Genomic DNA, 20879 nt, shown 5'->3' with positions numbered 1-20879 from the left:
GTTTATATATATCTGATCCCACTCAATCTGCTCCCTGTGCAAACTTTTTGCCACCTTCAGGAGGATCAATACCTACATCAAAGGTTATGTGAAGGTGGCCAGATTCTTTTAAGCTGTTTGCACAGCCCTCGGTTTGCTGTGCTAACACAAGCTGGTACTTCTTCCAATAACTCTGTTTGCCTTGTATTAGGGCTGTTTGCTGAAATACCTAGCAGAATCCAATCGAGGACAGACTTTCTAAACATTTGGTCACATCTGTCAATCAATAACACCAATCGGTTTCCTGATACAAACAGCAAACTCTGCCAAACCTAATATTTGCCCAAACTTTTACTGACTCTTGCTGGTTTAAAACAGTAAAAGAGAACCGAGCAGACATGAGTGCATAAAGGTTCTCGCTAATATTTAACTCTGGGCAAACAAAGAAATAATTCCAGCAATGAAAGGAGCAAAAACAAACAGTGTAATTATTGTCCCCTTTTTATTTGAGATAATTTGCTTAAATGTACAGCTATTATCTGTTAATATAGCGCGGTGTAATTAGAAGGGCCGGAGCAGGGGTTCGGCTGGCGGGCGCGCTCGCACACGTGCACGCCGCGGCGCGGGGTTCAACTCCTGAACCTTGCCCCGTGCACCCGGATCGTGTTTGTGCAGGTGATCTTGGAGCAAACACGCTGATGCTATCAGCGAGTGGAAACCGCCTGAGCTGGGAACGAAAAAAAGGGAAAGAAAGAGAAGACGCAGCAAAAGCACTCCCAGGGCTCCAGGCAAGTCTGGGACCCAGCTGAAACCCCGGGCTGGCTGCCAGGTGCCTCCTCCCGGGGCGGTGGCGGCGAGACGGGGCGGCGCGGCGCCGGGCATCCTCCATGCCTCGTGTTGCGGAGGGAGACTCGGCAGCACAGGTGACAATCTTTGCGCTAAGTGACAATCGTTTTAAAAGTGTCTCTTTGCAGGCGAGGCACTCCTGCTCAGGTGCCTCAAAGGTGCATTTTCATGGGAAAAGGGGTCTGGCTGGGTTCGGATGGAGCAGAAAGACCCCGCGGGCGTGGAGAGCGGTGTTTTACGCAGCAAACAGCCCTTTCGCCTGGAAAGCAGAGCCCAGCAGCGCGGGCAGCGGTTAGCATCCTCGCTACTGCGCTGCTGGGCACGGCGCGCTGCTAAACGTTGGCTGACGCTGGTGGAAGGATGCTTTTTGCAAGGGAAAACGAGTGATGCAGAAAGGCGGCTGCTGCCCGCGCCGAGGGGAAATTGCGGTGCCGACGATGCTGCAGCCACCGGCGCCTCCAAAGCGGTGGGAACCGGCCGCGCGGCCCTTCCTCCGGTTGAGGAAGGCTCTCCTCCTCCTCCTCCTCCCGCCCTGTTTCTGCCTCGTGCTCGTGCCCGGATCAGCCCCCGCGCTGCCTCGCCGCGGAGGCCGGAGGCTGCACAAGCCGCGTCCCGGGTCGCCGCTCTTGCACCACGAGCCGCGGCTCCTCGCCGTGCCCAAGGCGGGCTCCAGCGCGCGTAGGGACGAAACGCCGGCGAGGCTTCGGGGCCGCCCGGCTCTCGCAGTGTCCCAGGGCCGCGGCGGTGACAGGGTGCCGTGGCGGCGATACCGCGGGGCAGCCTGTTACCCGGGGAAGGGCTTGGCCAGCTGCGCGACCCGGGGCGGGGGGACCCGAAACGAGCTGCTGCTTCTTGCTCGATGGCAGGTGGAAGTGTTTGCACGCAACAGCATCTCGAAATTCGGCCGCAGCCGTGCAGGGATGGGAACCGCTCTGGCTGCAGCAAAACTCTTGCTGTGCTCGTGCGTGGCTCCATGCTGCGTGTGCCTTTGCGGCGGGCTCCCGGGCTGGCTCCAGCTCCGGCTGCATCGTATTCACCGGGACCCTGCGCCCGGCGGCAGCTGGCTGCGATATGGAGGAGTCCCCGACGCCTCCTGATCCGGGGTCTTCGCGGGCGCTGCGTCCTGCCCCTGCAGAAATACGCAGCCGCGGGGAGCGGGACCCCCCGGCAGCCCCAGCACGCCAGCGGGGCCTCCGCCGCGCTTTATACCCAGGCTCGGTCACCCCGGCTTATCTAGTTTGCAGATTGAAAACTAGCTTTATCGGACTTGTTTTTCTTTATTGGGCTTTTCGCTGTGACAGGTCTCGGGCAGGGAGCCGCTCGTCCGTTCGGTCCCGGAGCTCTGACCTGGCTGGACACGGCTTGCCCCGAAGGCTGGGAGGGGAGCGCGAATCAGTGCCCTCCCGCGACTGCTCCCCCCGCCGCGTGCGGTGGGGATGGCTTTGCTTTGCCTCCGCTTCGAGGCTGGCTTCACCGGGCAAAGGGGCACCAGCATTGCACAAATGTGCTCTTTCGGGGGGTTGCACAACCGAGCAGGTATTAATTGGCTACCGGTCCTGCAGCCGTCGCTCCGGGGGCGACTGACGGATACCGGCCTGCTGACTTTGCAGTGAAACCCCGGCCCCGTTGACGCCGATTGCAAAATCCCCTGGTTGAGAAAGCCAGGCCAAGCTTTCGCCCTGTCTCGCCACCCCGACGCGCTCCGGCCAGCGAGCTCGGTGCAGGGAAGGGGGCTGCTGGGGACCCTCCTCATCCTCCTCCAGCTCGCTGCGCATTTGGGGGTGATGTGCGGGCAGCACAGCGGCTCTGCCCTCGGGCAGCGGCTGGGACGAGCCGACGCGAGCATCCCGCGGTGCCTCCACGGCCCGTCTGAGCCGAGCGGCCGCCGGCCAGGACGAGCTTCGTCCCCAGCTCCCGAGCTGGCGGCTGCGGCCAGATGCATCCAACGCACCTGCCTGGACCGATCCATAGCCTGTTCATTGCTCCTGAGACCTTAAGATAGGATTGTGTCACTCAGTGTGACCTGTTCTGCACCTGGAAGGGGATGTGGGGGGACAACGAGCCGCTAATTTTGGAGCAATGACCCCTCTGCTTCGGCTGGCTCTGTGATCGGGAGCAGCCTGCCAGGGCTGCCGTGCAAAAGCTGGAGCACGAATCGTGCTTGGCTGCTCTTTAACCTTTGATACTGTGGCTCAGAGATGGCCAGGGGCGACTGAAAAAAATCGGAATATTTCATTGAAATGTCTCCTTTTTTTTTTTTTTCTTTAAATTTTATAGGAATAAAAATCTTCAGAAGTGCGCTGTGGGTGCACCAAGAAACGCCCGTGCACTCACGAGTCAGCATTGAGCGTTTGGGATTTTTCCAGAGGTGTCTGGTTGAAAAATTTCTTTCCTATTCTGGCGTTTAAAAAGGTCGAAACCTTGTTTGCGTCTGCTCGGCAAAGCTGCACCGGCTCCTGCGGCGGCAGCCGCTGGCGTTGGAGCACGTTCACTGCCCTGCCGCGGGGGATCAGCGCGGTGACCGGGCGCAGCGGCCGCGATGCTCCTGCTCTCCTTTTTTCCCGGGGCGGCTGCAGCTGCGACGGCGATGGGCGAGGGCTGCACGTGGCCCACGCGCCCCAAAGCGCGTCCGCACGGAGCTTGCAACGCCCTCGGCCCCAGGACGCGGGCTGTGGTCTAGCCGGAGCCGCCGCCGCGTGCCCTTGCTCCAGCGAAGGTCTGCTGGTCCCTCCCGTGACGGACGAGGTGCCCCTGGTGCCGGGTGCTCGTTGCAGAGCACCTCACCCAGGTTTCTGCGGATTAAGGAGGTAAATACGAAGCTATTTCCCTTACGTTGCTCGCGGCCTCCGGAGGGTGCTTGCATGCTGCCGCCTCGTGCAACGTGCAGCAAACTCGCGAGCGCTGGTGCACGCTGTCCCGGCGCACGCGGGGCTTCGGGCAGCACCGCGCTGGTCCTAACTGGGCCGACGGGGCAGCGAGGGGTGGAAGGGGCAGCGTGGCGGGGAAAGGGGCCGCGTGGCCGTCTGCATTTCCAAACCCTGCGGCCGCGGGATGCTGCCTCTCCCGGCGCAGCGCCGCCAGCCCGCGCACGCAGATAAAGCCCTCGCCGAGGCCTCCAAACCGCAGCAGGCTAATTGCAACTAATTATGAAATGTAATTGTTTGAGCATGGCAGGGAGCTTTGACCTGCATGATAACGAGGGACGAGGCACCTCCGCGGCGCGGCGGGCAGAGGCAGCGCTGGCCGGGGCCCGTTGCCGGCTCGCCGCGGTGCTGCTGGGTGCCCCGCGGATGGATGCAGCATTGTCACCTTCAGCGAGGTCGAAAACCTGTGGCAGGGGCTGGAAGTGCCCCCACGAAGGCCCGAAGAGCAAACGCTGCGGGCTGGGAGGGGGAGAGAGTCTGTTTAATTGTTTTTTCATTAAAGGAGATGATGCAAAATACCTGGGGAGTTGGCACATCCCGCGCTCGAGGAATCCCTGGCAGGTTTTTTGGAAAAGATGCTTGAGCAACCGAGTCTTCTGGCTGCAGAGACGATGCAGGAGCTTGGGAGGCAGCCGCCGGCAGAGCTGGGTCCTGCTCCGGCCCTGACGTCCCTCACTCCGGCCAGCTGCCCTGGTCCCTGGGAAGAGCCTGTGGCTGTCCCGCACGGACGCGGTCCCCCGTCCCCTGCTTCGTCCCCTGCGCTGAGCCGGGGGGGTCGGAGGCTCCAGCCGGTCTCGTCCTCCCTGCGACAACAGCAGCGATGCTCCCGGCCAGCTCCGAGCGGGAGCAGCCTGTGCTTAGCCGGAGCCTGCAATCCCGCAGGTCATTAAAAGCACCGGAGACCCCCCCAAATTAAAACGCTTTGTGCATTTTCATGCGTACAATTGCGGCCTTTGTGGCAGGAGCGCGGCAGGCAGGGACCGGAGGCATCAGCACCGGGATTTCCTCCTCCTTCTTCTTCTTCTTCTTTTTTTTTTTTTTTTGCCTTTGGCAAAAATTCCAGCATTGATTTCATGTTTGTAAAGCAGCATGGGACCTGAAAGGCGAGGTGCTACCTAAGCACAAAGCGTAAGTGAGAGCCGGGAGATGGGCTCCATAGAAATGCGTGTATAATAGCAGTGGCGTTAATAATAGGTTGCGATTTGTCAGCGAGCAGACCCGAGGCCTCGGCACACCCAGAGCAGCCTCATAAAGAGCAGAGTTTCAGTCTGCATATTGTTGTAGGAATAATACCGTATAATAACACCGAAACTGCTGTCCCGGAGCCGACACGGCCGGCTCGGCGTCGCGGCTGCTCCGCGGCTGCCTGACCTTCCCCGGCCCTGCCCGGTGCAGGCAGCGGCAGACGCGGGCGCACGGGGACCGGCTGCCTCCCACGCTCCTGCTGCTGCTGCTTTTTTGCTCATCAGCAGGTTCGTATGAAGTGCTGCTCCTGCCTCGCACTGCAGCCGTCGTGGAAAAGCCGCCTCCGGCTGCACGTCCCCCCCTCGGAGCCCCGTGTCCCGCGGAGGGACCGGCTCTGCGTCCCGTGCCGCAGCCGTGGGCAGAGGCAGCGCGGTGATGGGAAAGTCGGCTGGGAAGTTTTGTGAGCGTGGGCTTGGCGCGTCCAGCTGCCCAGAGGGGTGAAGTGCAAAAAAATGCAGAACAGGGTTGAAGGCGCGTGCAAACGCCCTGCCCTTCCTGCAGCAGCCGAAGGCCCTCGGGTGCCAGAGCATCCTCCCCTCCCCGGCTCAGTCCAAGCATCTCTGGCTGCGTGCGACCCAGCTCACCCTCTCCGGCGAACCGACAAGCAGGAGCACATCGGAGCTGCTTCGTGGGGCTCCCACGGTGGAGGAACCCACGGGACCAGCTGCAAAAATATTCCCGGCAGCCCCATCCCTCGCAGGGCCGGAGCCGAGGGCTGCACCGGAGCTTCCTTCCTCCGCACGAGCCCGGCGGGGAGGCGAGGAAGGGCGAGGGAAGCCCCCGGCCCCTCCGCACGGGAACGCGGGAACGCGGGAGCGCAGGTGCCTGCCGGGGCGGCGGTGCAGCCAAAGCAAACAGCGAGTTCACGCCTCGCCTCCCAGCCCCGGGACAGCAGCTGACTGACGATAATTACCTCTTTGTTTCATTATTTCGGAGTTATTTGTGGTATGAAGCATGTTTGCCTTTTCTGTGTTTATTCACGTGGCCGGCTCCCAAGTGCTTGCTCTTTTGCCTTTTGTTCAGGCAGAAGCACGAAGGTTTTGCTCGAAGGAGGAGGAGGAGGTGGAGGAAGGCTTCGCAGGGTGGCTGCGTTCCTGGGCCACGCTGAGCCCGGCGCGGGACACCTTCCTGACGGGATGCAGGCCTGACGCTCCCCTGGGTTAGACGCCAGCTCTCCGGCCGCTCTCCCAGGTGGGACGCGCTTCCTAATATCACAAATACCTTTAAAAACCCAAACCAGGGCCTGGATTTACACTGCAATGATTTTCCATCCGTTCCCACCCCGGCGGCTGGGAGGCAGTGGGTGCAGCAGCTGCCCCCGCTCCGGCGCCCCGAAAGGAGCTTCCCTAGAAACCACGAGATTTGCAGCAAACCCAGCAGGAACAGAGGGAAGCGGCAGGTTTCAGGAGAGTGGTGCATGCTGTCGCTTGGCCAGATCCCTGCTCGGCCGCCAGCCCCGGCCAGCAGCGAAGCCGTCCCTGCATCCCACCGCGGTGACGAGCAGCAGCGCGGCCCCCGCACCGTGTTTGCTCCGCGTGCACGACGCCGCTGCAACCTCGGGCCGTCCGCGGCGGTCACGGCCAGCACCGTTCCCAGCGGTCGCGCTTGCCATACCGAGCAGGCTTTCTTCGCCCGGCCGTCGTAGCCGCGCTGTCCCGCGGAGGGTGATGGATTGCTTTCTCGGTTGCGCATGCTGTTATCGCCGTGCTGTTCTAATGCTGCTCAAACACCATTGTGAATAGCCAAACTCAATAGCAGCAGTGTTAGGCTGGAAAGTCAATATTGTCTGAGCAAACACAGCGAATAAAGAGTTGCTATTTGCGTAGCTATGAGTATTTGTGTGCTCTGCTGCTGAACAGGGTACTTTGAAATAAAAAAAAAAAAAAAAGCGTTCTTTCTTCAGGGCAGGGAATGGTTTTTATTTAGGGTAAAGGAGTTGGCTGTTATGAAAGTCCACGTTTGCTTCCTGCAACGCCCCGCCGGCCCCCGCGAGCTGCCTCCGGAGCGGGGGCCACCAGCCATCCGCGCTCCCTGCCCCGGGGCGCTCCCGCGACGGATCCCGCGAGCCTCTGCGAGCCGCCGTCTCATCTAATCTGCATTTTACTGGTTCTCGTTAGGTTTCCGGCACTTTTCAAGGGTCCGTTAATACTGTGCATCTCGGCGTAGGTACCCAGCGCGGGTGATGAAGAGGGGGGACGCAACCCCTCTGCAGCCGACGCTCGCTTCCCTACGGCACGCGTGGATAAATGCACGCGCAGGGGTGTCGGGGCCGAGGCCGGCGCTGCTCCGTGCATCCTCCCCTCCGAGCCCTTCCCAGCCGCCGAGCTCCAGGGGATGCAGCACGCCGCGGTTTTATGTTGCATGGCATTTTTCACGCAGTCTCCAGCCCAGGATGCTTCAGAGAGCTGAATAACACAGCTGGGGGTTAAATAATTAATCCAGAAGCAGGGGAGTAGCTGTGAGGCGCAGGCAAGGGGTGAAATACGGGCAGTGGTTTGGTCCGAGTGGGAGCGAGGTGGAGAGCCGGGGTGGGGAGGTGCCAGTTCACCCCCCCCCCCCCAGGGATGCAGGAACGAGGGGTCTGCTGCCGCAAAGGGGACGGAAAGGGCACCTAGAGCCGGTGCAAAGCTTTGGTCGCAATCGTCAAAACAGCACATTAAGCAAATTAAGTGCGTGCATTTGCTGCGATCCTCCACGAGCAGCTGGGCCGGGCCGTGCTGCTGCTGCGGGTCGCCCACCCGCCCGCCCCAGGTGCAGCCGCTCCCCTGCGATGCGGGTGTTGTGCTTCCCCGGAGCTACCGCAAACGCAAAAACACCCGCTACCGAACCCCGCGCTGCGAGTCTTGGTATCATGGAGCACTGCATTTACCGTGCAATTACAGCCGAGGCTAATGCTGCTTGGAATAATTAAATTCACATGACAAATGTAGTTGCATTAATTTTATTTATCTTGAGTGCGTTAACAGGAACTAGCAATGGAAAAAGTAATTATTTTGCTTCTAGGGTGGTGGGATTGCTGATTTGGAAACCCTCTTTGAGACATATTCCTTAAATGTGGAATAACAGCATGTGATACATATGAGGAGCTAATACAGTGCATAAAAATGAACATAATTTCCCAAAAATGGAATTAATGAGGCAATGAGACTGTTCTAATGAGCACAAGGTCTGCAGTAAATGTCACTGCTCCAATGTCTTTATTGTGAATTATGGCTGCGTTTTAGAAAACACTGTCTTGCTATAGAGCGAAGGGAAGGGGGAGCCGGGCCGGCGGGAGGGAGACGAGCTGCAAGCGGGAGCTGTGGCCGTGGCCGGGCTTTGCCACGACTGGGGAAATAATTGCAGCCTCCTGCTCCGCGTCCCAGCGAGGCCGGCACGATCGGCTGCTCCGGCCACAGGAACGTGCGGCCCCGGTTTCCCGGGCCTGGGCGCTGCTGTCCTTTCCGCTGCCTCCGCCTCCGAGGCGGTTTTGGGGCAGTTTCCGCGGTTCCCTGCACGGCCGGGCACTCGGTTGCCGTGCGATGCTGGCGGAGGCACAAAGATGCTCCGGGCCCCGAGCAGCCGCGCAGGTTCCCACGCGCTTCTGCAGCAACAGCGTCTGCGGATGCTTCGGCGGCTGCAAACCCTCCGTGGCTTTCCATGGGGAAAGCAGCGGTGCCGTGGAGCAGATAATCAGCTTAGGTGGAAAACACGTTTTTGGCCGGAAACTCCAGAGTCAATGCTCCAATGTGCATCGTCCCCTCTCTTGTGCTTGGGACTCCCGTCAGTTTGACAAGCAGGAAAGGTAAAAGCAGGTAAGTACAGAAAAGGGCTAGAGAGGAGAGCTGTTGTCCTTTCATTTGCCACCTTTGTTTTTCCATGGAGGAAACGGGAGAAAAGGGATTTGGATGGAACTGTGTATTTTCATTTCCTCATCAGGGCAACGCAGCGGGTGCTGGCTGCATGGAGCCGGTGGGGTCCCCATCCCCGTCTCCATCCCTGTCCCCATCCTTGTCCCCGTCCCCGTCCCGTCCGGGGGCTCCCTGCGGTGAGGGCCCATCCCCGTCCCCTCGGGGCGCGGGCAGCCTCGGTGCTCCGGGGGTGAATCCCGGCCGGGCAGCGCTCGGCAAAGCGTTCGGGCTTCCCGGGGCTGAGCCGGCAAAGCTGCTCCCCGCCTTCAACCCCCCCGACACCTCTCCGGGGCGAGGAGAGGTAACTTCTTTGCCACTGTCTTCTGGCGAAGAGCTGCCTGTTTGCAGACGTGTAAATACAACCTCACAACTGCCATAAATCCCATTGTGCAACACTCGCTCGAGCCAATTAGATGCTGACATCTGCTTAATGTTTAATTACTTTTTGACGAAGGAAACGGAAAAATTGACAAATAGTTTAATCCATCAAATGCCGGCCCTTTGTGAGCGTGTTTATATAAAGCTTACATGCCAACGTCTCTTAATTTTTCTTGCTGCTCTGGCAAGGATGAGGACAAATATTTATATTCCAGGCACACAAGATGGCTTTCATATTGTTTTCATGTTTAACTGATTTCAAATGAACTAAGATGGCTCTTAATGTGGTTACAAGAATTTGCCATTAATTTTCACTTAAAATTGGATCCAGCTTGCTGCATGTCTGCAATATATTAAAGTTAATAATGATTTGTTTAGAAAATGCAGTGCTCACTGCTGGTTGATTGGCACACATTCGCTTGGTGGAAACATCAGATTCCTATTATATTTAAATGATAATTAAGCTGAGAGTATTACTCCTATTTTGGAGGGCTTAATGCACAGTATTTTTTGTTAATGTTATGGGGAAACAGAGCGCGGCAGCTCAGCTGGGCCGAGCACTGCCGTCCCTTCCCACTTGTTGCTGCAGAACTGCTGAAGTCCGTGATTGCTGACGGATCGGATGCGGGGGAATGTGTATGAGGTATTTGCAGGAAAAATCTGGCGATGCCGCTTCGGAGCATCCTTCTCCTCCGGGCGCAGCCCTCCGCGAGCCGCGGCTCCGCGCGAGCTGGATGCCGGAGCACCGGGGCGATTCCCGGGCCGCAGCACCGCGGGCAGCCGCCTGCCCCTGCATCACATGCAAAGCCCAAACCGCGTGCAAAAGCCTGTAAAAGCGGCTGGAAAACGCTGTGTTTCTCCCGAAACGGTGCTCCCGGGGCTGTTGCTCTTGCAGCGCTTGGGGCCGGCTGTTTTACTGCCCCGTTTTTTCGGAGCCCTCCAAAGAGCCACCGAAGCCGCCAGCCCTGCCCGCGCGGGTGGCGAGGGGCGAATCCGGCCCCCCCGTCGCTGCCGGGTCCGGGAAGGCGTGGGAGCGGGGAGGGAGCCCGGCTCACTGATATTTCACTTACGCATTTAATAAAAGGAATAAAATATCAGAAACGCCGGCGCACCTTTAATAATTCAGCACCTCCGAGTTGTTTCATTACCTTAATATTCGCGAAAATTGCCAGCAGCTCTTGACACCTTTTCTTGCTCGCTACCTGATCCGACACCGCGGCGAGGACGCCGACACCTTCCCCTGCCCTCGTTACGCTAATCAGGGCGGCGCGGGGCTGCCTGCCCGCGTCCTGGTGCCGCGACGGCAGAGGAGACGCAGCGCAGTAACGTGACCCGGAATAGCTGCTGGGAAGGGAAAAGCACGCGAAGCATGAGGAACCCACTGATCTCACCCACAACATCTCTGAAAATGCTGTTGTTAACTGACAATAAATCTAACAAACTTCGTAATTAGGGTACGTCTTTCCTTTGAACTCCCATCGCCGCAGCCATTAGCGAGCGCGGCGCTGTGATTTAGCAGCGAGAAGCAGCACTAAGTTCGCCAGTTTATCGGCTTTTATTTTGAAAGGCATTTGTTTTCCAGTCTCCCAGGGAAGTCTGCTGCTGTTGTAAGTAATAACGTGTCAGGTTGTCTCCTTTTTTCTCTGAGATTGCCAGGTAGCTCCAGTTCCGCTCGTTTTGGTGACGCGGGGCTGAGACCCGGCAAGCTCGTCGCACCCCGCGCACCGACACCGAAGCGGCGAGAGGAGAGCCAGCACCTGCGGGAGCGTGACGTTTGCTCCGTCGCTGGGTGTATTTTGAAGCTGAACAGCCTGGGAAATGGGGTAACAACACGGCTTTCCACCAGGCCATTGCCGTCGAGGTGTTTTTCCATGTTAATTATGGTTGTTGCTGGTGCTCGGTGGTGGCAAGGAGGCTGCGCTGGCTGCAGCAGCACCGGCCCCAGCGTCTGCTCAAGATCTCACCAGATCAGCCGCTTCCCTGCAGGCTTTTTTCTGGCAGGTCATTGCTTTAAAAAGAGGAAAAAAAAGACCCCACCACCCTCCATGGAAAGGATCCGACTTGCACCGCTGCGTGACGGGTTTTCCCACCGCCCGTGCTGGCAGCCGGGGGTTTTCACCGCACATCAGCCGCTTGCGAGCGCATGGGCGATGTTACCCTGTTAAATCCCGCCCTGCCTCGCGAGGTGCCTTTGCTCTGCACGCTCAGGTCTGACCTTCCGCGGGGGCCTTCGCCAGACCTCGCGTTCGCTTCCCCGCGGCTGCTTCCCCGCGGGTTTCGGCGGCTGCGGCTCGCTGCGAGGTTGTCGTCTCCCGACGCAGCCGCCGCGCGCCCCGGGCCGCCTATCTCTACGGCACCATCGATTTTGCCTCGTGTAATTATCCTTTGCGTTTCAGCTGATTATGTAGACTTTACAGCCGGTGTTTGTTTAATTTCCCCACAGCGTGCTGTTTGTACAGTGGCTCCGAAAGCAAACAGGGACCTGATTCCACGCCTCGGCCTGCCGCCGGCGGCCGTTTTCCCAAGGATGCGCGGAAACGGGCCGCGGGAAGATGCACCGACGCTGCCGCGGGGAACGCCGGGCCCCTCCGCCGGCCCGGCCCTCGTGGGAAGCCACCGTCATCCCGGCCTGGCCGGAAAGAGCGGGTTCGAAAAAGCGTTATTTGCTTAATCGGAGCAGCGGGAGGCCTGGAAGAGCTGTTTTGGGGCCGGGAGCAGGGATTTGGGGCAAGCAAAGCCCTGCGGTGCGGCAGGGCTCCTCGCCAGCACGGTGCTCCCCGCCCGCGCCGCTGCCTCGCTGGGTGCTTCGGCTCAGGGAAGGGGCGAAGCGGGCGGAGGGCACCCAGCACTCCTGCGGTTTTTTTCTGCATACCGGTTTCGGACAGGCTGGGAAAGGCCCCATCCACCCCCCCCCACCCGGCACGGGCTTCCCGAAATGCCACTGGGGTTTTGCAGGGCTGCTCCGGAGCCCAGGGCAGAGAGGTGCTCTCGCTGCAGGACACGGATTTTATTGCCCCTTTTTTTCTGGGTCGTTTTGCAGATCTGATTTATGGTGCAGCCTCTCGTGCAGCTCGGGACAGGCTGCTGCCCCGGGGCCAGAACCAGCACCGGGGACGGGGAAGGGTGGAAAACCTGCCTTTGCCTCCCGGCATCATTCCCGGCGAGGCCGGTGCGGCAGCGGAGGCTGCTCCGCGTGCACCGTGCTGCAAGGAGCAGGCGGCCGCGGCTGCCTTAGGGATCGCAGCGACGTGCGTGGATGAAACCTGGCCCAAACCCTCCGGGGCAGCCGAATCGGGGAGGATGCTGGCGCACGGAGCGGGATGATGCTTCCCTGCCACCTCCCAAGGCCAAGGACGAGGGGTGCTCGCAGCGTGCGGCTGCCTGCAGAGCTCGGCGGGTCCCCGCAGGCGCCTTCCCCCGAGCCGCTTTCCCCCTGGGCTGCACGAACTGCGCGCGGCCACGGAGGCTGCAGAGCCCGGCCCCAGGGCTGCGCACGCCACGGGCACCTCTCCTTTTGTTTTTTGCTCTTTTACTCGCTCTTTGCCCCTTGCTCAGGCAGTTTTGGTAGCGTGCATCCGGGCGGGTGCAGGTGCTAAGGCTGATGCAATGCAGCTGGCTGCGGGACGCCCAGGAGGTGCCGATTTTCAGGGAAACGCCAAGAGGTGAGAATGCCCTCGGCCCCTCGGAGAAGGCTCGGTACCTGCTGCTTTTAAAAGCTCGATGGGCTCCCAGCTCTCCCCCTGCACCCGCGTCGGTGCCCTGTGGGCACGTTTCTCTCCTGGAGCCATAGACCACATTGGATGATTTGCAAAATTCAGGCGTGGGTGCAAAACCGAGGAGGGCTGCTGCTTCCCTTCCCGGCTGCTTCCCAGGACCACGTCAGCCCTCAGCAGCCGAATCCCGCTCTCCCTGCATTGCAAGAGCTCCGAAACAGATGAAGTCCTATCAGACGGCTCCTTACCTTGCGGAATATAGATGCAGTCCCCGACCGGTGCTAAATCACCATCTCGCCACAGATGGCTAGACAGAGAAATTTTAAAGAATAAGCTTAATTTTATCCCCGGCTTCCGAGCGGCCGTGGCGCGGCAGCGTTGGACCGGCGGGAGGTTGCTGCTCGGTGACGGCGCATTGCCGGGCCCCAGCGCTTTGGTGTGCTGGGACGGGGCGTCCTCGGAGCAGCGGCTCATCCCAAGGGGAATGCCTTCCCGCGGGAGCCGTGCCGGAGCCGGTCCTGCTGGGGAGCGGGCTGAGAGATGGGCCGAGCACGGTAAGTGGGAAAAATAATATGAAACCCTGGAAATTTTGGCTTTTCCATGCAGAGGTTCAGCAGAAGTGCATCTTCCAGCGATGCATGGGATTTCTTTGTTTGGGGGCATGTTACTATTTTTTTTAGTGTTGTCTTGGGGTCCAGCAGTCGTTTCGACTGGCCTGAAACACCTCTTGCTGTCGTCTTCCCGCCGCTTAACCAGAAAAGCCACCCAAAATTAGTTTTGGGTGAGCCTCTTCTTTTCGGTTCCTTAGCTGAGACAGATGCATTTCATCTGTCTGAAACGGAAACATTTCAGTATGCTTGGGTTTTTTTCCATATACTTCCATATACTTCCATATTTCCATATACTGTCTGCATTTAAACATATTTCAAAATCAGAAAAGCGCCATCCTACTTAAAAATGCGAAAAATAGGATTTTTCAGCTTTCCAAACCCCTTTCTTGCCCCGAAGCTGTTTGCTGCATTCGCAAGCAGTTTCCGTCGAGCGGAGCCACGTGCCGGTGGCGAAAATGGGGGCAGAACTGGAGGAAAAGGGGGGAAGCAGGAGCCTGATGAGGAGAAGCTGCCGGAGGTGGAGAGCAGCACTGATATTTGGGGTAAAATGGAAATATCAGCCATGAGATTGCTCGTCGTTGGTCATCCCCAACCGCCTCACGCGGTCAGAAAAACAGGCATTAAGCCGCGCTTTGCAGGCTGGCTCGGGCACCGAAGCATCGCGCTCGGCGGGAAGCGCTGGCGTTTACCTGCTGATGGTCAACCACAAGGAAAAAAAAAAAAAAGAAAAAGGGAAACAAACAAACCAAAAAAACCCCTGAATGATAGGGGAACATAAATTATCGAGAACTGGCAAGAAATGAAAGTGTTGCATGGTCCCCTGACAGCAATGGGATGAATAACTGATGATGATTAGTTAAATCATAACATTGCTCATGCCATGCATAAATGATGAGCCAACTGCTCGCGATGCCCTGATGAGATGCAGCATTCTTCGCTTTCTATCATTCCCACTTTGTAGCCCCAAAGAAACTACCACATTTCTGCATTTTTGTGTTATCTGGCACATCAAGCAATGCGACAATGAATATATATTGACCTTATTATAGCAGCCGGCTGCTTGTGCCAGAAGCAACCAGGCATACTTTGCACAAATTAAAGCTGTCAGCATGTAATTTATGGTTCATTGCAAAAGAGGAGCAGAACTCTGAGGGGAACATTGTGGTTTGGGAAGCAGGCAGGTAGGCAGATGAATTGCATGATAAAATATCTTGCTAATGATGTGATGTTAAAGCTGAAGTGTCATTTTCATTCTGTTTTGCACATTTTTTTAGTTATTTCTTGCTCAAGATGATTTTTCCCCCCTCCGCAGTTCTTTTTTTCCTTTTTCTTTCCACAAGCTAAATTACTGGTTATACCTGAAAAGGATGAAGTAGGTGTGATAATTTATGAGTAGACGGCGGCTGTCGGAAGCCGGCGCGGTGGCGTCGAGCGATGCGGGAGCCGTCGCAGCAGTGCAGCCAGCAGGCTCGACATCTGGGGTGTGCGCCTGTGATTAAAGTTCTGCTCCCTTCTCCGAGGAGAGAATAGACTCGGGGAAAAATAAAATAAAGAAATCCATCTGCGCGCGCTCGCTCCTGTTGACACACGCGGCGGCAAAATTGTACCTCGAGAATGAGTTAGACGCTGCAAATAACAGACTCCGAGCCCGCCAGCCGGGGATATGTTTTGGTTTCGTAGATGCTGGATCTCTCATCCCTTTTTGTTTCCGTATCATTTGGCATCTGAGGGTAAAAGAAAGAAACAAAGGAAAGAGACTGTAATTCAGAGAGATAGGTGGGAGAGGTTTGCTCACGCGGTGTTGTGCCGCATCGGATACGGCGCGGCAGCGAGCGGTCCGGGAGCGGGTGCTGGAGCCGCCTCGGGGCCCGAGCAAAGAGAGGGAAAAGCAGGTTTGCAGGAAATGCGGATTTATGATCTGCCTCGCAGGAGAACTCGCGTTAGTCTGATAAATAAATGATAAAATAATTAAATTCTGGAATAAAACTGCATTATTTAGCTGCTCACCTAGGGACGGCAGCGAGTCCCCCGGCGGAGCGCTGCTGCTGTGCTGCGGGTAATCCTGCCCTGCCAAAGGAAGCATACGACGAAGCGATGCGCTCGTCGCCTTACCCCGAGAGCTGGCGCGCGGCCCGTTGCACGGCAGCACTGCAGGGCTGCAGATCTGGGGTTTGTTCCACCCTGGAACCGGCCCAAAATGTTTGGAGCATTTTAGCACATCGGGGTGGTGGCGAAACATCCTTTCCCAGCCCGAGCAGGCTGCAGTGGGGAAGCGGAGGATCCCTCCGGTGCGGAGAACCGCGGGAGCTGCCGGGATTGATGTGCTCCGGCGAGATCCGGCGCTCGCTGCTGCGACGGACTGGTGCGGGTCCCGGGAGAGCTGCGCCGGGTGCAAGGTGTGCACGCTGCTCCCGCGGCACCGCGAGCGGGTGCAAGCCTTGCAGGGTGCAACGTGCATGCTGCGAGCGGTGCAATGGGGCGATCTGGCCGTGCAGCCCCTGGGCACGACCCCTGGCAGGTCCCACGCTCTGCCCTGACCCCTCCTCACGCGGGATGCCCCGCTGCAAGCAGCGCCGGGCACGCTGCAAGGGCCGTGCACCGCAACCGCCAGCTTTCTTTGCAGCGATGTTGGCGATTTCTTGCTGACGCGCGCTCCCGGCTGGGCTCGGTGCCTGCGCTCGTGGGCAGAGATTTATCAGCCGCAGGGCGAGGAGGCTCCGAAACGCTGTCGCTGGCGATGCACGTGCAGCCCGGGGCGATGCGGAGGCCCGGGCACACCGAGGGGGACGTGTCAGCGCTGACCGCGGGCTGCGATGCGGCGATGCCGCGGGCAGGCGGATGTCGGGACGAGGGGTGACCCCGCGGGGCAGGACCGGCCAGGAGCAGAGTCGCTCCTCGGCAGCGGAGCCGGCAGCCGGCGTGGGGAGGTCGGCAAGAGCCTGGGGACCGCTCCCGCGGCGCACCGTTTCCAATCCACCCGCTCCAGCAACAAGAGCTCAGCAAAAGGTAAATTTAATCTAAATATTGGGTTTCTCTCTTGCTAAGAGGAGCCCCGGCAGGGCTGCAGCGGGGTCCCCGCGAGCCACGGTGCATGGCAACACGTTGAACCGGCCTGGCAGAAAGTGTAGAAAAGCGGCTGCGAGGATCCGTGCGCCCGGGCCGTCACCGTCACCGCGTGCCCTGCTCGGCCACAACATGCCGTGCCAAAACACCCGATTTTGCTCCCATGCAGAGGGGCAGCCCATCACCGTCGCCTCGTGCCTGCGGAGAGGAACGGCGCGGACATCGGCCTGGCTCCCCGGGCTCGTCCCAGGGTATCCGCGCAGACGTGGAGGCAGGAGGTGAGCAGGCAGATTTATTCCGTTTGGTGATCCGAATTACTCCCGGGCTGGGGGGACGGTGGCGGAAGGGCTCGGTCCAGGCACTCGCTGGGTCGCCGGGACGGCAGCCGGGGCGATGTTCAGCAGACGCAACCCGCAGCCCAGGCGGGCGCTCGGCGGTGCCGGCGCGGGCCCAGGCGTCCTGCTGGCTCGGGCACGGCAGCTCAGCGCTCTCCGCAGCAGCGATGCTCGTACGTCTCCCAGCCGGTGCCTCCGAGCTCCTTCGCACCTCGCGAAGAGAAAGCCTCGTTTTTTTAAAGCGAGCCCAAGTTTGCTCCTCGTCGCCTTTGAAGCGCGCGTCTCGCTGCAGCCGGTGACAGCTCCGCAGCCGGAGCGGCGGCAGCGCTCGCAAGCTATTAGTGTTAAATTATTCCGACAAAAGCAGGCCTTGATGTTGCGTTGAAGTTGATAACTCGAGGATGCGTTTGAAAAGGATGAAAGCTCTGCCTTCAAAGGGCGACTCCGCTCCTGCAGCAGACGCGCTGCCGAGCGAATTAACCGGTTTTGTAACGACTGCGCCATTCCACGGCTAATTAGCAAAGCTTTGAGGCTTGCGGTTCGGTAACTGTGCATTAAAAATAATAATAGAAAACCGGTGGAGGCTGAGGTTTCTTGGTGCCCAGGTGCACGGGGGGAGCGCTGCCGTGGCGGCTGCCCCTGCCCCTCGCTCCGGCCGGGGGGGTTTGCCCCGGCCCCGCGGTGCCTCTCGCCGCGACGCTGCCGTGGAGGTGCTTGCAGGGAGAGACGTGGCAGCAGGGAGGGGAATCGTGAAATTTGCTGCTTCGGCCCCAAAGCGTGGCCTGGATTGAAACCACACTCGTTTCATAGCAAAGGGGCTGGGGCGATGGAGGGGCTGGGGCTGGTGCAGGGGCTTGCGTCGGGCTGCCTTTCCCCTGGGAAAAGCGGGAGGTGCTGAGCTGGAGCGTGTTTGCTGGGGCGACCCGTAAGCGTGCCGGGAAAGGAGGATTTTGGGACAGAAATGCAGGTAAGGTAAGGATGGGCTGGGCGGATGGAGAAGGGCCGGGCAGATGCTCCCAGGGGCTGTCAGACGGCACAAAACGTGCCGGGAAAACGGCCCCAAACTCGGCAGTCGCAGCCGCAAACCTATTTGTTCCAACCTGCTCGGCACGCTACGGCCGGCGCCGCTTGCTAAATAAACGCTCCGCGGGCGGGGGCCACCCCTTTGCAGCCCCCCGGCCCCGTGCCCGGCGCTGCCCTCGGCCCAAGGCGGCTTCCGCGGAGCCAAGAAAGCCCCAGCTGAAAAACAGCAGCCTGGATCTGTGTCATCTGACATTGAAGCGCGGCTAAATTTGTCCGGGCCGCACTCCGGAGGAGTGACAGCCTCGAGGAGGGAGAAGTGCATTCCATTTCCAGCGCAATAGAGATAAGATGGAAAAAAAGTTCGTGGTGGATTAGCACCCTTGAGGTACTTCAAGCTGTCACTTATAATATGCAAGATGCATTGCTTGACCTCTGCTGTACGTTAGCGGGGGGAGAAAAAAGGAAGGAAAAAAGCATTTTATAGGATCTCTTTTGCAGGCGTGTGATAGTGCACAAATCAAGCCATAACACCCAGAATTTACCCGGTAATTAGTTTTATAAACATGCAATTCAGCTGATGTAACAAAAGCTGTAATTTAAAATCTGACCCCGTCTCCCTTTCCCGGGGGACGGCGGGAGGGGAGGGTTATTAATAGCACGAATAAGAGTTTGTATTTTTCTTCTCCGTGGCGCTTGGGAGGGGGCAAATGACCTCAGTGTGAAGAAACTTTATTTTCTACTGCCGCTTGATTTATGTGGGGAATCTGTTGCATGATTAGCGCCTATCATCAATAACCATGCAGCGCGGGCTGACAGCTGCTGAGTGCAACGGAGAAACCCTGCGAAGCAAATAGCTACAAATTTCCCTGACAGCCCTGCTTCGATTACACGGCGTCAGCTGCCAAAATACCAGTTATTACAGGCATGGAGCGCCATGAATAGCTGAGCAGGAGCGAGCACGGGCCGCGGGAGCGGGGGCTGCCGGCCCCCCGGCGCTGCCCTGCCTGCGCGGGGGCTTTTCTCCGCGGCGGCCGGGAGCCTCTCCTCGCCGCACCCGGTTATGCCGATGGGATCGTCTCCGCCGAGCTTGTTAGCCGGACGGATGGACCTGCGAGCGCTGGCGGGGTTTTTCCCTCCCGGCCTGGAGGTATTAGCGCTAATCGCAAGTTTATAACTAAACCTATGCCCTGGCTTTGCAGCCTTCGCCGGTGAGCACGCTTGCTTGTTCTTGGGAGAGACTTAAGGGTGGTACGGGAATAAACGTGCAGCCTCCCTGTTTGCTCGCAGCATCTCCGATGCGGCAGCCTCCCTGCTAGGCAGGACAGAAGAGCGGGGATGCCGCGTTGCCCCTCGTTAGGGCTGCGGGACGCGGCACGGCTGCGCTCCCGGGGACCGGCATCGCGCTCGGTTCCCGGCCCTCGCTTGCAAACCAGGCTGCTGGCAAAAACCAGCTGGGAAACACTGAATTCGAGCCCATATTGGAAAATGGTTGCAGAAAACTTATGAACACGCAGGTTGGAGCCATCGCGGGTGCAAAACTCGGTTGCAGCGGTACCTGCACCCGACGGGGGCTCGCGGGAGTCCCGAGGGCTGACGGCCGACCCAGGCAGGGCCAACGCGGCTGGACCCACGTGCTTGGTGCTCGCAGGGAGCTCTTTGCAAACAAACTCACCAAGCGTCTTCCACAAAAACTGTATAGCAAACGGCTTTGGCTGGTAAAGCTGAGAAACGTGAGTCTGTTCGCAGCCTGTGCACGGGGGAACAGAGGCAGCACGAGGGAATCGCTTGCTGCACGTCGGTCGACCCCTCCGCTCCATGCACGTGTCCCCACCGGGCCCGGGGCTGCGGGGTGGCACTTTCCATCTTGCACGTTCCCGAAAGCAGCCCTCGGCGCCGGCTGCTCTTCGCTCCCCGCCGGGCTGCAGACCCGGGCAGACCCCCGGGACGTGGCCCGCGGGAAAACAGCGCCTGGGCTTTGCTCTAGGAAAAGAATTTTCCCAAGGATGGGAATGTTTTGAATTTAAGCTTTCGTGTCGAGTTTTGTGCCAGTATTACTGTTTAATTTTGTTTTGATGTTTGTTTGGGTTTTTTTAAAGCCGCACAGCATGCGCTGGCCTGAGCGCTGCTGGTGAAAGCTGGATTTCATCCGGACGTGACATGCCTAAGCAGGAGCATTTTGGGGAAGCGCCTCTCCCGGGATGACATTTCCAAAGGGAATCTTTGCTGTCCAGGGAGAGACAGGTTCACTCTGGAAACCGGGAATTTTTGGTTTGATGCTTTCACGTTGCAAACTGCCTCCCAGGCCAGCGACCCGCTCGCAGGCTGTGCCCCCTTTCCGAGGCGGAGCAAGCCCGGCTGCGGGACCCGGGGCGCTGCCTTGCCGCCGTGCTCTTCATCAGGTTTTCGCTTCTCTCAGCTTTCCTTTTAAACTAATTAAAGTGCCAGCTCCGGTTCACGGGCTGGTCAATGTTTTAATTCCTCCCTAACTTTATAAGGCAATTTCATGAATTATACAGTGTGGTAACAGAAGGAGCTAAATAAAGATGCAACACTAGCTGTGTTTAATAAATACACCCTCGCTATCCATGGAAGCTATTTGCAAGTCAAAAATATGGCACATGATGATCTAGCTGTCGATTGCAAATTTTTTAGATTACAGCTAGGTCAGCACTCTATTTTATGCTAAATCCCGTCAACTAAAAATAAAGGGAGGAGGCTGAGGGCCGGGCGCTGCGCAGCCCTGGGCGCTGGCGACCTCGCGAGCTCGGCACCGCTTGCAAACGAGCAAGCTTGCATTTCTTTTCCAGGTAGATGCTGAATAAACTTGCAGGAAATCAATGGGCACGTTTAGGAGATGCTATCAAGTATTAGC

The 20879-nt window shown here is 58.5% G+C and overlaps 2 long non-coding RNA genes across 3 annotated transcripts; both read left to right on the top strand.

Moving 5' to 3' along the window:
* The first annotated feature begins 778 nt into the window (after window positions 1–778).
* Window positions 779–6819, top strand: LOC135329409 (uncharacterized). Of its 2 annotated transcripts, XR_010390888.1 has the most exons (3): window positions 779–902; window positions 3103–3632; window positions 6018–6819. It is a non-coding gene; the product is annotated as an uncharacterized LOC135329409 (long non-coding RNA). The 2 variants fall into 2 exon arrangements; XR_010390889.1 differs by lacking the exons at window positions 779–902; window positions 3103–3632 and adding an exon at window positions 4732–5221.
* A 4135-nt stretch (window positions 6820–10954) lies between these two features.
* Window positions 10955–15146, top strand: LOC135329408 (uncharacterized). The gene is made up of 2 exons (XR_010390887.1): window positions 10955–11085; window positions 11706–15146. It is a non-coding gene; the product is annotated as an uncharacterized LOC135329408 (long non-coding RNA).
* The last annotated feature ends 5733 nt before the right edge of the window (window positions 15147–20879 follow it).

This window comes from Dromaius novaehollandiae, chromosome 10 (assembly GCF_036370855.1).
Source record: "Dromaius novaehollandiae isolate bDroNov1 chromosome 10, bDroNov1.hap1, whole genome shotgun sequence".
Taxonomy (NCBI): Eukaryota; Metazoa; Chordata; class Aves; order Casuariiformes; family Dromaiidae; genus Dromaius; species Dromaius novaehollandiae.
The sequence above is the reverse complement of the archived record's forward strand: the minus strand, read 5'-3'. Positions and strand labels throughout refer to the sequence as shown.